The following is a 14,785-nucleotide window of genomic DNA, read 5'->3' as shown; positions in this document are numbered from 1 at the left end:
AATAAATTAGAAAATTAATTTAGGGAGAAAAAAAAAAGGAGAAAAATTTTTTGCAAAAAATAATAATTATTTTCTGCACAAAAAAAGTATCTTCTGCACAAAAAATAAAAAAACTGTGAAAACTGAGCAGACGTGATCAGTGGTTGCAAAATGCACGCATGCAGATGGTGCGTTCGTGCAAAATCTTAAACTGAAACTAACATAATAAATTACAGTTTTTGGTATAAATTATATTTCTACATGGCAAATAATTGACTAGCAGGTGTAGTAGAGTAATAGAAACCCAACAGTCATGACATGCATGCTGCTGATTCTCTGTTATTCACTCACTTATTGAAAAGGGGATGTTCAAAATAAAGGCAGTGTGGAGTTCAATGAGTGAGGTCATTCATTCTTTGAAAAACAGCTGGCAGTTATTGCCCTTATTTAAGGAAGGAAAGCAGCAAATGTTGTACATGCTAATTACAGTGCATTTCTGTCTGAAATTCAAAGGAAAATGGGTTGTTCCAGACATTGTTCAGAAGAACAGCGTACCCTGATTAAAAAGTTGATTGGAGAGGGGAAAACATATAAAGAAGTACAGAAAATAGGCTGCTTATCTAAAATGACCACAAATGCTTTAAAATGGCAACCAAAACCTGAAAGACGTGGAAGAAAGCGAAAAACTACCATTCAAATAGATAGAAGAATAGACAAAATGGCAAGGAATCAGCCAACAATCAGCTCCAGGAAGATCAAAGGTCTTAGGCCTCTTTCACACTTGCGTTGTCCGGATCCGGCGTGTACTCCACTTGCCGGAATTACACGCCGGATCCGGAAAAACGCAAGTGAACTGAAAGCATTTGAAGACGGATCCGTCTTCAAAATGCTTTCAGTGTTACTATGGCACCCAGGACGCTATTAAAGTCCTGGGTGCCATAGTAGTAGTGGGGAGCGGGGGAGCAGCATACTTACCATCCGTGCGGCTCCCGGGGCGCTCCAGAATGACGTCAGAGCGCCCCATGCGCATGGATCATGTGATCCATGCGATCACGTCATCCATGCGCCTGGGGCGCCCTGACGTCACTCTGGAGCGCCCCGGGAGCCGCACAGACGGTAAGTATGCTGCTCCCCGCTCCCCACTACAGTTTACCATGGCTGCCAGGACTTTAGCGTCCCGGCAGCCATGGTAACCATTGAGAAAAAGCTAAACGTCGCATCCGGCAATGCGCCGAAACGACGTTTAGCTTAAGGCCGGATCCGGATCAATGCCTTTCAATGGGCATTCATTCCGGATCCGGCCTTGCGGCAAGTGTTCCGGATTTTTGGTCGGAGCAAAAAGCGCAGCATGCTGCGCTATTTGCTGCGGCCAAAAAACGTTCCGTTCCGGAACGGAAGACATCCTGATGCATCCTGAAGGACGGACTGTCCATTCAGAATGCATTAGGATAATCCTGATCAGTATTCTTCCGGCATAGAGCCCTGACGACGGAACTCTATGCCGGAAGACTATAACGCAGGTGTGAAAGGGCCCTAAAGTTACCTGTTAGTACTGTTACAAATAGAAGACGCCTATGTGAAGCCAAGCTATCTGCAAGAAGCCCCCGCAAAGTCCCACTGTGGCCCCGCAAAGTCCCACTGTGGAAAAAAAAACATGTGCTGAAGAGGTTACAATTTGCCAAACAGCACATTGACCGGCCTAAAGAGACATTTTTTGGACTGATGAAAGTAAGATTGTTCTTTTTGGGTCTAGTGGCCGAAGACAGTTTGTCAGATGACCCCCAAACACTGAATTCAAGCCACAGTACACTGTGAAGACAGTGAAGCATGGTGTCGCAAGCATCATGATATGGGGATGTTTCTCATACTACAGGGTTGGGCCTATTTATCGCATACCAGGGATCATGGATCAGTTTGAATACATCACAATACTTGAAGAGGTCATGCTGCCTTATGCTTAGGAGGAAATACCCTTGAAATGGGTGTTCCAAAAAGACAACAACCCCAAACACACCAGTAAACGTGCAACATCTTGGTTCCAGACCAACAAGATTGACGTTATGGAGTGGCCAGCCCAATCCCCGGATCTTAATCCAATAGAAAACTTGTGGGGTGACATAAAAAATGAAGTTTCTGAGGCAAAACCAAGAAATAGAGAAGAACTGTAGAATGTAGTCCAATCATCCTGGGCTGGAATACCTGTTCACAGGTGCCAGAAGTTGGTTGACTCCATGCAACACAGATGTACAGCAGTTCTCAAAAACAGCGGTTGTACAACTAAATATTAGTTAAGTGATTCAAAGGAAAGCAAAATATTCAAACATTTTTCAGTTTATATAGTGAATGTTTAAATTTGTAAAGAAGAATACAAACACTGCTATTTTTTAAACAGTCTAATATTCACTTTTCTTAAAAAAATTTTAGAGGAACAACACAAATTTGATATATTTATATATTTTGCATTATGTTTTGATTTGGAATAGAATGTGTAGTGTTCCCAATGCATTTGTGTGTATGGAAATAAAAGCTATTAGAATGATTTTGAGCTTTATTCACTTTTTTTTAAACACACTGCTATTATTTTGAACACAACTGTATATAAAACTAACTACCTACCACTAACTGCAACTCTTTTTTTCCCACCAAAAAATGAAAAAAAAACTAAACTCAAAAATGAGCACACTACTTATCGGTGCTCTGCAGCACGCATGCACGCACATAGATCGTGCGTGCGTGCAAAAACTGTAGTATAAAAATTTACTACAGTGGTTAATACGTGAACACTGGCTAAAAATTAAACTTATAGCTATACACTCACCTAAAGAATTATTAGAAATGTTGGCCCATATTGATAGGATAGCATCTTGCAGTTGATGGAGATTTGAGGGAAGCACATCCAGGGCACGAAGCTCCCGTTCCACCACATCCCAAAGATTCTCTATTGGGTTGAGATCTGGTGACTGTGGGGGCCATTTTAGTACAGTGAACTCATTGTCATGTTCAAGAAACCAATTTGAAATGATTCGAGCTTTGTGACATGGTGCATTATCCTGCTGGAAGTAGCCATCAGAGGATGGGTACATGGTGGTCATGAAAGGATTGACATGGTCAGAAACAATGCTCAGGTAGCCTGTGGCATTTAAACGATGGCCAATTGGCACTATGGGGCCTAAAGTGTGCCCAGAAAAAATCCCCCACACCATTACACCACCACTACCAGCCTGCACAGTGGTAACAAGGCATGATGGATACATGTTCTCATTCTGTTTACGCCAAATTCGAACTCTACCATTTGAATGTCTCAACAGAAATCGAGACTCATCAGACCAGGCAACATTTTTCCAGTCTTCAACAGTCCAATTTTGATGAGCTCGTGCAAATTGTAGCCTCTTTTTCCTATTTGTAGTGGAGATGAGTGGTACCCGGTGGGGTCTTCTGCTGTTGTAGCCCATCCGCCTCAAGGTTGTGCGTGTTGTGGCTTCACAAATGCTTTGCTGCATACCTCGGTTGTAAGGAGTGGTTATTTCAGTCAACCTTGCTCTTCTATCAGCTTGAATCAGTCGGCCCATTCTCCTCTGACCTCTAGCATCAACAAGGCATTTTCGCCCACAGGACTGCCGCATACTGGATGTTTTTTTGTCTTTGTAAACCCTAGAAAGGGTTGTGCGTGAAAATCCCAGTAACTGAGCAGATTGTGAAATACTCAGACCGGCCCGTCTGGCACCAACAACCATGCCAAGCTCAAAATTGCTTAAATCACCTTTCTTTCCCATTCTGACATTCAGTTTGGAGTTCAGGAGATTGTCTTGACCAGGACCACAACCCTACATGCATTGAAGCATCTGCCATGTGATTGGTTGACTAGATAATCGCATTAATGAGAAATAGAACAGGTGTTCCTAATAATTCTTTAGGTGAGTGTATATATAGAAATATAGAGCTCTATATATATTTATATAAACCCCTAACTACAATTTTTTCTTTTTGACCAAAATAAAGGAAAAATTGGCAAAAAAATTAACACAGACAAAAAAAAGTCGCACACACAAAAAGTTGTGCAGAGCTGGAAAATTGCAAAAAAGGAATAAAAAAGCAAAAACAAAAAACACACGGATCAAATGGCGTCCATAAAGAAAGGGCGGGGGACGGGAAGGGACAGGGATGGAGGGTCGTTTAGAGATCTAGAAACTGCTGCAAATGGTAAACACAAAACTTCCAGCAGTTCCAGATTCTTCTTAACAGGAACAATTAAAGTCGCATTGGTGGTGCACCACAAACCCCAGCAAGCCAACCAGCGTAGAGGGGCACACAACCTTTCTGCATGCAGTCACCAGCTAGAATGGCTGCATGCAGGGAAGTTCCGCCCTTTCCTGTGCAGCTGTAGCGCTGCCATTGGCTGGAGTGTTGTTCCAGCCAATAGCAGCGCTGGCAGGGAACACCAAACACTGGTGTCCCCTGCCTGACCCAGGGGGGACAGGTGTTGACAATTTCAGCACCAGTCACACCTGTACAAACCATGTTCCACCCTCCTGCAGCTTCCTGGATGAATGAAAAATCATCTGGAACTGCGATTGGCCGGTCTGCAGAAATCGGCCAATCGCAGAGATCGATGTTGCGGGGGGGGGGGGGGGGGGGAGCAGAAAAACCTCCCTGTACCCCTAGGGAAGATGGCTACCTGCCGTCCTGAGCAGCCATCATCACCCGGTCACCGAGCGATTTCGGTCAGGGACCAGGTGAACACAGCGCTGTAGCTATACTGCGCTGGTATTTTGCACCTAGTGCACCTAGCCGTACAGCTACGGCGCTGGTAGCGACAGGTTAAACTTAACGGCCTATAGTTATAGTTTCAGGGCTCTGTTTTTGGACCCTTTTTGAATATTGACGATACTTAATTCTATTAGGGTACGGGGGTGTATGCCATCTGGTCCTGGCGATTTGTCTATTTTAATCTTTTTAAGGCTACTTTCACACTCACGTTTTGGCTTCAGTTTTACCCTAATGCATTCTGAATGTAAAAGGATCCGCTCAGAATGCATTAGTTTTCCTCCAATCAGTCTCCATTCCGCTCTAAAGGCGGAGACCAAAACGCTGCCCGCTTGACGAAACTGAGCCAAATCCGTTTTCTTTGACACAATTTGACACAATAGGAAACTGATCCATCTCCCATGAACTTTCAATGAAGTTCATGATGGATCCGTCTTGGCTATGTTACAGATAATACAAACGGATCCGCTCATGATGGATGCATGCGGTTGTTTTATTATAATGGATCCGTTTTTGCAGATCCATGACAGATCTGCCCAAATTGCGAGTGTGAAAGTAGCCTAAGACGCCGCCGCTGTACTTCTTCCAGGGTCAGAAAGGGCAATCTTAATGCGGAATTTACTTTTACATTCTGCATTTCATCTGTTTATTTTCTTCAGTGAATACAGTGGAGAAAAAATATATTTCTCCTCATTTTTGTCTGCAACCCTTCACCCCCCCCCCCCCATTACTCTGTAAAGGGCCGACACCTTTAGATTTATACTTATACTTACCATTTATATAATTGAAGAACATTTTAGGGTTAGGCTACTTTCACACTCGCATTTTGGGCAGATCCGTCATGGATCTACAAAAACGGATCCATTACAATAATACAACTGCATGCAGCCGTTATGAACGGATCTGTTTGTATTATCTGTAACATAGCCAAGACAGATCTGTCATGAACTCCATTGAAAGTCAATGGGAGACGGATCCATTCTCTATTGTGCCAAATTGTGTCAGAGAAAACTGATCTGTCCCCATTGACTTACATAGTGTGCCAGGACAGATCTGTTTGGCTCAGTTTCGTCAAGCGGACCGCAAACCGCTGCAGGCAGCGTTTTGGTCTCCGTCTCCAGAGCGGAATGGAGACCGATCGGAGGGAAACTTATGCATTATAAGCAGATAATTTTCCATTCAGTATGCATTAGGGCAAAACTGATCAGTTTTGGACCGCTTTTGAGAGCCCATGACGGATCTCCCAAATGGAAAGCCAAAACGCAAGTGTGAAAGTCTTATTTTTACTCTCTTTGGCAATTAATATCTCAGTCTCTAGTTTGGTTGCTTTTATTAGACTTTTGCATATTCAATTTTTTTTTTCCTTATAGTTTTTCAATGCTTCCTCATTTCCCTCCTGTTTTAGTGATTTAAATGCTTTCTTTTTGTGAAATTATTGCTTTTTATTTACAATTCTATTCATGCACATTGTTTTTTTTATTGTTCCTTAATGTTTTATTCCCAGAAGGTATGTACCTCTTACAATTAGATTTTAGGATGGTTTTAAAAAGATCCCATTTTGTGGCTGTATTTTTATTTTTGAGGACTTTCTTCCGGCTAGTTAGGCCTATGGCCTACTAGTTGGCTAAATTTTGCTTTTTCGAAGTTTGGTATTTTTGTTCCTCCCTGTAGAAACGCTCTCTTGAATGATAATTGGAAGGTTATTACTTTATGGTCACTATTTCCCAGGTGTCCCCCAACCTGCACATCTGTTCTGTCAGGCCTATTGGTTAATACTAAGTCCAGTATGGCCGTCCCTCTAGTTGGGTCCTGAACCAGTTGGGAGAGGTAATTGTCTTTGGTTATTGCCAAGAACCTGTTTCCCTTATGAGATATACAAGTTTCAGTTTCCCAGTCTATATCTGGGTAGTTGAATCCCCCCATAATAACCACCTCATTATGATTTGCCGCCTCGTCTATCTCATTTAGTAGTAGATTTTCTGTGGACTCTGGTATATTAGGTGGTTTATAATAAACTCCTATTAGTATTTTTTTTATAGTTTTTTTCCTCCATGTATTTCTACCCACAGTGACTCCACATGTTCATGTTCCTCACTTATATCTTCTCGGACTGTGGGCTTTAGACCGGACTTTACATAAAGGCAGACCCCTCCCCCTCTCCGGTTTTGGCGATCCTTTCTAAACAGACTGTAACTCTGTACATTAACTGCCCAGTCATAGTCATCATCCAGCCACGTCTCAGTTATTCCCACTATGTCATAGTCTTCCTCACACATCACTAATTCCAGTTCCCCAGTTTTATTAGGGTACTTTCACACTAGCAGCATGAACCAACGCATAAAAATACATAAAAATACATAGGTTCCGGCGGGTGAACAGCCTGTCGAATCAGTCCTGCCACTAGTGCACACATGCCCACGGACTACTGCTCCGGCCCCATTAACTAACTATGGGGGCGGGGCGGAGTTCCGGCGGCAGCACGGCAGCGCACGCCGAGAGGCCGCTGGAATAAAAGTACTACATATCGAACTTTTATTCCGGCCTCTCAGCGTGCGCTGCCGTGCTGCCGCTGGAACTCTACCCCGCCCCCATTATAGTCAATGGGACCGGAGAGGTAGACCGGGGGCACGCATGCACTAGCGGCAGGACGGATCCGACAGCCTGCCGGACTCCCTTGCCGCTAGTGTGAAACTAGCCTTAGTCAGGCTTCTGGCATTAGTATACATACAATTGAGACTTTATGTATATTTTTTATCCTACACCTTTCCTTATGAACTGTTCTAGTCCCTCCTTCCATTCCTCCCCCAGTCCCACTACCTTGCCCCCGGTCTCTATCTGCACTATCTTCCCACCCTATAATGTAAGTACCCTACCCCCAGTCCCTAGTTTAAACACTCCTCCAACCTTCTAGACATCTTCTCCCCCAACACAGCTGCCCCTTTCCTATTGAGGTGCAGCCTATCCCTACAATAGAGCCTGTAGCTGACAGAGAAGTTGGCCCAGTTCTCCAGGAACCCAAACCCCTCCTTCCTACACCAGTTCTTGAGCCACTTGTTAACCTCCCTAATCTCCCGGTGCCTTTCTTGTGTGGCTCTTGGTGCCAAAAAATGATGCTCATCCTTCAAATATCAAGGTTTCAAATCATTATGTAGCCTGTAAAGGGTCACGATGTTTTAAAAAAAAAGTGGTTGCCCTACTTGCACACTATAGGGAAAAGCCCTAGCCTATCCAGTGGCCAAGACCATGGTAGCATCCATAGGCACACATACGCTGCAGCTCCCATCCTGGCCACCTCCTATCTGCGCTGCAGCGGTGGCCATGACCCCTGGATACAAGAAGTGTATAATGTGCTGGAAAATTGAAGGAGACAATATGGACAATCACAATACATTAGTAAGTGCCTCGTATTAACTTTGTCTACACGATAAATGCCATTTACTGAAGTGAGACAACCCCTTTAACAGGTAAAATTAGCTTGGTCATTAAGGGGTTAGACACCAAATTTTGATAAAGTGCATATTACCATTTCTGTGTCAAAAGAATACCGTATCAGACTACATTGATTTTGCTTTATATGTGTGTTCAGGTGCTCCAGACTATATTATTCACCAAATTCAAGTACAGTGCGCCAATTATGTGAATTTCACATGTTCACGGTAAATTTACAACTGTCAGCAAGATGACACAAATACGCCTGGTTGTTCTTTACCAAATGCAGGAATGAGGACACCTGCTGGTCATTTCTGGAATTACAAATACTGCATAACGGGATCTTTATCACACACTATGCAGAGCAGGACCGAAACACAGAACAACAGAAAATATTTCCATTATACCTTATTGTGATGGAGGGTCCACGCCTGGTTTTCTATAACACTTACTAATGTAAAACACTGTTGTGTGAAAAAGGCTACTTTCACATTAGCGTTTTTTGCGGATCCGTCATGGATCTGCAAAAACACTTCCTTTGCAATAATACAGCCGCATGAACGGATCCGGTTGTATTATGTCTTCTATAGCCATGAGGGATCCGTCATGAACACCATTTAAAGTCAATGGGGGATGGATCCGTTTTCTATTGTGTCAGAGAAAACGGATCCGTCCCCATTGACTTACATTGTGTGTCAGGACAGATCCGTCTTGCTCCTCACCACATCGTGGACAGAAAAACGCTGCTTGCAGCGATGTGGACGCAACCAAATGGAATGGAATACATTTTGGTGCACTCCGTTTCGTTCAGTTTTGTCCCTATTGACAATGAATGGGGACAAGACTGAAGCGTTTTCTTCCGCTATTGAGATCCTATGACGTATCTCAATAGCGGAATTGAAAATGCAGATGTGAAAGTAGCCTAAGACCTAACCCCTCACGGACACGACCATATTTTTTTATCTGTCTGCTTCCTGCTGTTTTTGCGGATAGCACACTGACCCATTCATTTCTATGGAGGTGATGCACACCTGTATTTTGTATGGATCTGTGTGGCTGCAGGTCCTATTCTTCTCCGTATTGCAGACAAAAAAAGTCATTTCTATTCATGGGAGTGAGTAAAATGTGGAATGCACACAAAAGCTTGTTTACTGACCAAAATACGGACTGGAGCCTCAGCCTGTAATCACACATGCAGTATTAATGCAGTTTTTTTTTTTAAACACCGGAGTGGATACAAATGGTCAAGGCTGAAGCTCAGCCTGCGTTTGTGGGAGGGGCGAAGGAGGCCTATATAGCGCCGCCCCGCTTTTCATCATGGACGCCGCACTCTTACGTGACATCCCATCTGAGTTCCGTGTCTCCTGCGCACGCCGCCGCTCGGCCTACTTCGCTGCCGCCCGATTCTCGCTGCCGCCTGATCCGCACTGACTCCCGCTACATCTTCTCACCCTCCGGTAAGCTCGCGGCGCCTGGAGCTGCTCCCCGTTCTGGGAGCCTCAGCGCCCGTTTCTTCCAACATACTTGCCGTCCTCTCGCGATACTTGGCCCCCGCCTCCCGCTTGGTCTCCTGGGCAATGCCGGCCGCGTCTTCCGGCTAGCTCCGAGTCTTTTCCAGCAGGTCGGCAGTACAGAGGATTGTTTAACAGTAGGCAATGATGGGGATGTAAACACACAAGCGCTTAGTATATAATACAGAACACCATCATTCCCTAAATGCAACTGTGCGTTGTCAGATCAGCTGATAAGGAGGTTATAAGATAAGAAGAGCTGCTGGTATCTATAGTTCATTAGAGAGGGATGTTGTCCTTCACATCACAAATGGAAAATTACAAGCCATGGCAGAAACACCCAAAAGCTGCCCCAGCCCCCCCCCCCCAAAAAAAACAAACAAAAAAAAAAACCTCAAATGATTCACCAGGTTTCATATGAACCACTACCCATTTCATTATCCATATTTTGTAACTGTTCAAGCATATTGCGTTAACGCATCACATATACCAGGTACATGCAATTCCCTTGCATTACTTCGCAGTCACATTTAATCCATATCTACATTCTGGGCGCCGACTCATTTTGCCGTACGCTTACGTCCATGCTGAGTTGCCTGACGCGCATCCTGAACATGTTAGGTTCCTTTCTCTGACACGCATCAGAGAGAGAGAGAGAGAGAGAGAAAAAAATAAAATAATGTTATTTTCCTGACACGCATCAGGTTCGTCTGGTCCGGTATCTGGAATTATATACATAACAAAAAAGTGTGAAACAACTGAAAATATGTCATATTCTAGGTTCTTCAAAGTAGCCACCGTTTGCTTTGATTACTGCTTTGCACACTCTTGGCATTCTCTTGATGAGCTTCAAGAGGTAGTCCCCTGAAATGGTTTTCACTTCACAGGTGTGCCCTGTTAGGTTTAATAAGTGGGATTTCTTGCTTTATAAATGGGGTTGGGACCATCAGTTGCGTTGTGGAGAAGTCGGGTGGATACACAGCTGATAGTCCTACTGAATAGACTGTTAGAATTTGTATTATGGCAAGAAAAAAGCAGCTAAGTAAAGAAAAATGAGTGGCCATCATTACTTTTAGAAATGAAGGTCAGTCAGTCCGAAAAATTGGGAAAACTTTGAAAGTGTCCCCAAGTGCAGTCACAAAAACCATCAAGCACTACAAAGAAACTGGCTCACATGCGGACCGCCCCAGGAAAGGAAGACCAAGAGTCACCTCTGCTGCCGAGGATAAGTTCATCCGAATCACCAGCCTCAGAAATCGCAGGTTAACAGCAGCTCAGATTAGAGACCAGGTCAATGCCACACAGAGTTCTAGCAGCAGACACATCTCTAGAACAACTGTTAGGAGGAGACTGTGTGAATCAGGCCTTCATGGTAGAATATCTGCTAGGAAACCACTGCTGAGGACAGGCAACAAGCAGAAGAGACTTGTTTGGGCTAAAGAACACAAGGAATGGCCATTAGACCAGTGGAAATCTGTGCTTTGGTCTGATAAGTCCAAATTTAAGATCTTTGGTTCCAACCACCGTGTCTTTGTGCGACGCAGAAAAGGTGAACGGATGGACTCTACATGCCTGGTTCCCACCGTGAAGCATGGAGGAGGTGGTGTGATGGTGTGGGTGTGCTTTGCTGGTGACACTGTTGGGGATTTATATTTAAAATTGAAGGCATACTGAACCAGCATGGCTACCACAGCATCTTGCAGCGGCATGCTATTCCATCCGAAATGCCATGCCTGCTCCTGATTAAACTAATGAGACCACACTGTTTAGTCAGTCTGTATTATTAATGGTCGCTTAGTATTGAAGATGCTACTTGTCCATTAACAATGCAGATCGACAAAACAATAGGGCCTTGTTACTTTAGTTAGAGCTCACAGCGGGTAGTGCAGCCATGCAATACTGAAACGCAGTACAGCTGCATCGCAAGCATCACACAACCATGCCTTGTGGTCTCACCTATGACTGTGTGCCGGCCGGTGCCGTTACTTGATTGGGTCCCCAATCCTGATGATACGGAGCTGAAGACCACGGAATCACACAGAGTGCTTCTGTGGCATTTCGGTCCGTGCCTCCGCACTGCAAAAAGTAGATCTATAATTTTTTTTGCTGTGCGGAAGGATCACGAACTCGTTCAAGTTGAATGGATCTGCATCCGTCTGCTCCAGCCATACGGACGTGCCTGTGCATTGGGGACTGCAATTTGGGGTCCCCAATGCCTGGAATGGCCGGCACACGTTCGTGTGCATTAAGGCCTAAAAGTTTGTTGCACCATTGTGTTTTGGCCAAGCCCCTGGTCCTTTTGTACTTGTTCATGCTTTTAGGGACACTCCTAACTTTGGCTCAAATCGCTTATGTATCTTTAAGAGCCAGGTGTATCATCATATGAGAAATTCAGGAGTCTCTGACGGGTATTGCAGTTTAGTTTCCTGCTTTCTATGTTTCTTGACTAATCGTAAAATTAAAGATTTTTTGATTACTGAACAAGGCGAGCTCTATAGCTTTGCATCTTATGAAGTCATCTCAAACCACTCTGAGAAGTGTCCACACTTTATCCATTGGCTACAAGCTTGATGTTTGTAATGCTGTTGTTCCAAAAATGCTGCAATAACGATGTAAATACACCCTCACACTACACAAGCTTCATACGGGTGTAAAGTTGCAAGAAAAAGTATATGAACCCTTTGGAATGATAGGGATTTCTGCACAAATTGGTCATAAAATGTGATCTGATCTTCAGCTAAGTCACAACAAAAGACAATCACAGTCTGCTTAAACTAATAACACACAAAGAATTAAATGTTACCATGTTTTTATTGAACACACCATGTAAACGTTCACAGTGCAGGGGGAAAAAGTATGTGAACCCCTAGACTAATGACATCTCTAAGAGCTAATTGGAGTGAGGTGTCAGCCAACTGGAGTCCAATCAATGAGATGAGATTGGAGGTGTTGGTTACAGCTGCCCTGCCCTATAGAAAACACACACCAGTTCTGGGTTTGCTTTTCACAAGAAGCATTGCCTGATGTGAAGGATGCCTCGCACAAAATAGCTCTCAGAAGACCTACGATTAAGAATTGTTGACTTGCATAAAGCTAGAAAGGGTTATAAAAGTATCTCCAAAAGCCTTGCTGTTCATCAGTCCACGGTAAGACAAATTGTCTATAAATGGAGAAAGTTCAGAACTGCTGCTACTCTCCCTAGGAGTGGCCGTCCTGTATAGATGACTGCAAGAGCACAGCGCAGACTGCTCCATGAGGTGAAGAAGTATCCTAGGGTGTCAGCTAAAGACTTACAAAAGTCTCTGGCATATGCTAACATCCCTGTTAGCGATCTACGATACGTAAAACACTAAACAAGAATGCATTTCATGGGAGGATACCACAGAGGAAGCCACTGCTGTGCAAAAAAAAACATTGCTGCACGTTTACAGTTTCCACAGAGCACCTGGATGTTCCACAGCAGTACTGGCAAAATATTCTGTGGACAGATGAAACCAAAGTTGAGTTGTTTGGAAGAAACACACAACACTATGTGTGGAGAAAAAGAGGCACAGCACACCAACATCAAAACCTCATCCAAACTGTGAAGTATGGTGGTGGGGGCATCATGGTTTGGGGCTGCTTTGCTGCGTCTGGGCCTGGACGGATTGCTATAATCAAAGATAAAATGTATTCCCAAGCTTATCAAGACATTTTGCAGGAGAACTTAAGGCCATCTGTCCACCAGCTGAAGGTTAACAGAAGATGGATGTTGCAACAGGACAACGACCCAAAGCATAGAAGTAAATCAACAACAGAATGGCTTGAACAGAAGAAAATACGCCTTCTGGAGTGGCCCAGTCAGAGTCCTGACCTCAACCCGATTGAGATGCTGTGGCATGACCTCAAGAAAGCGATTCACACCAGACATCCCAAGAATATTGCTGAACTGAAACAGTTCTGTAAAGAGGAATGGTCAAGAATTACTCCTGACCGTTGTGCACATCTGATCTGCAACTACAGGAAACGTTTGGTTGAAGTATATTGCTGCCAAAAGAGGTTCAACCAGTTATTAAATTCAAGGGTTCACATACTTTTTCCATCTGCACTGTGAATGTTTACATGGTGTGTTCAATAAAAACATGGTAACAATCAAACACCTCCCATCTCATCTCATTGATCGGACTCCAGTTGGCTGACACCTCACTCCAATTAGCTCTTGGAGATGTCATTAGTCTAGGGGTTCACATACTTTTTCCACCTGCACTGTGAATGGTTACATGGTGTGTTCAATAAAAACATGGTAACATTTAACTCTTTGTGTGTTATTAGTTTAAGCAGACTGTGATTGTCTATTGTTGTGACTTAGATAAAGATCAGATCACATTTTTTATGACCAATTTGTGCAGAAATCCATATCATTCCAAAGGGTTCACATACTTTTTCTTGCAACTGTATTTTTGTGCCCATATTACATCCTCAAAGCCAAGCCTGACAATGGGTCTGGTCACAAAAATGAATGGGTTCACAGGTTCTTGTGATGCTGTAAGTTCTGGTGAGCATTCACATGGTCACTGTAAGGCCCCTTGCAGACGAGCGTGTCCGGATTAGGTCCGGATGCGTTGCGAATGCATTCAGTGAAAAAGGCGCGATTTCGCAGTCAAAGTCATTCAGTTTTGCCTGCGATCATGGTCAGTTGTTCAGTTTTTATTGCACGGGTGCAATACATTTTGATGCGTTTTGTACGCGCGTGATAAAAAACTGAATGTATGCAAACATCTCTTAGCAACCATCCGTAAAAAACGCATAACATCCGCACTTGCTTGCAGATGTGATGCGTGAAAACCAACGCACATGTACACAGCCCCATTGATATGAATGGGTCCGGATTACGCATTGCACCCGCGCGGAATACTAGCTTGTGTGACGAATTAGGTCTGGATGCGTTCAGAGTGCGTTCAATGAAACTTGCACTATTTTGCAAGCAAGTTCAGTCAGCTTTGTCTGCAATTGCATTCAGTTGTTTAGTTTTTTCCGGACGAGTGCAATGCGTTTTGACATGTTTTTCATGTGCGTGATAAAATACTGAAGGTTTACAAACAACATCTCCTAGCAACCATCAC

The sequence above is a fragment of the Bufo gargarizans genome, chromosome 8 (assembly GCF_014858855.1).
Source record: "Bufo gargarizans isolate SCDJY-AF-19 chromosome 8, ASM1485885v1, whole genome shotgun sequence".
NCBI lineage: Eukaryota > Metazoa > Chordata > Amphibia > Anura > Bufonidae > Bufo > Bufo gargarizans.
Note: the sequence above shows the minus strand (reverse complement) of the source record.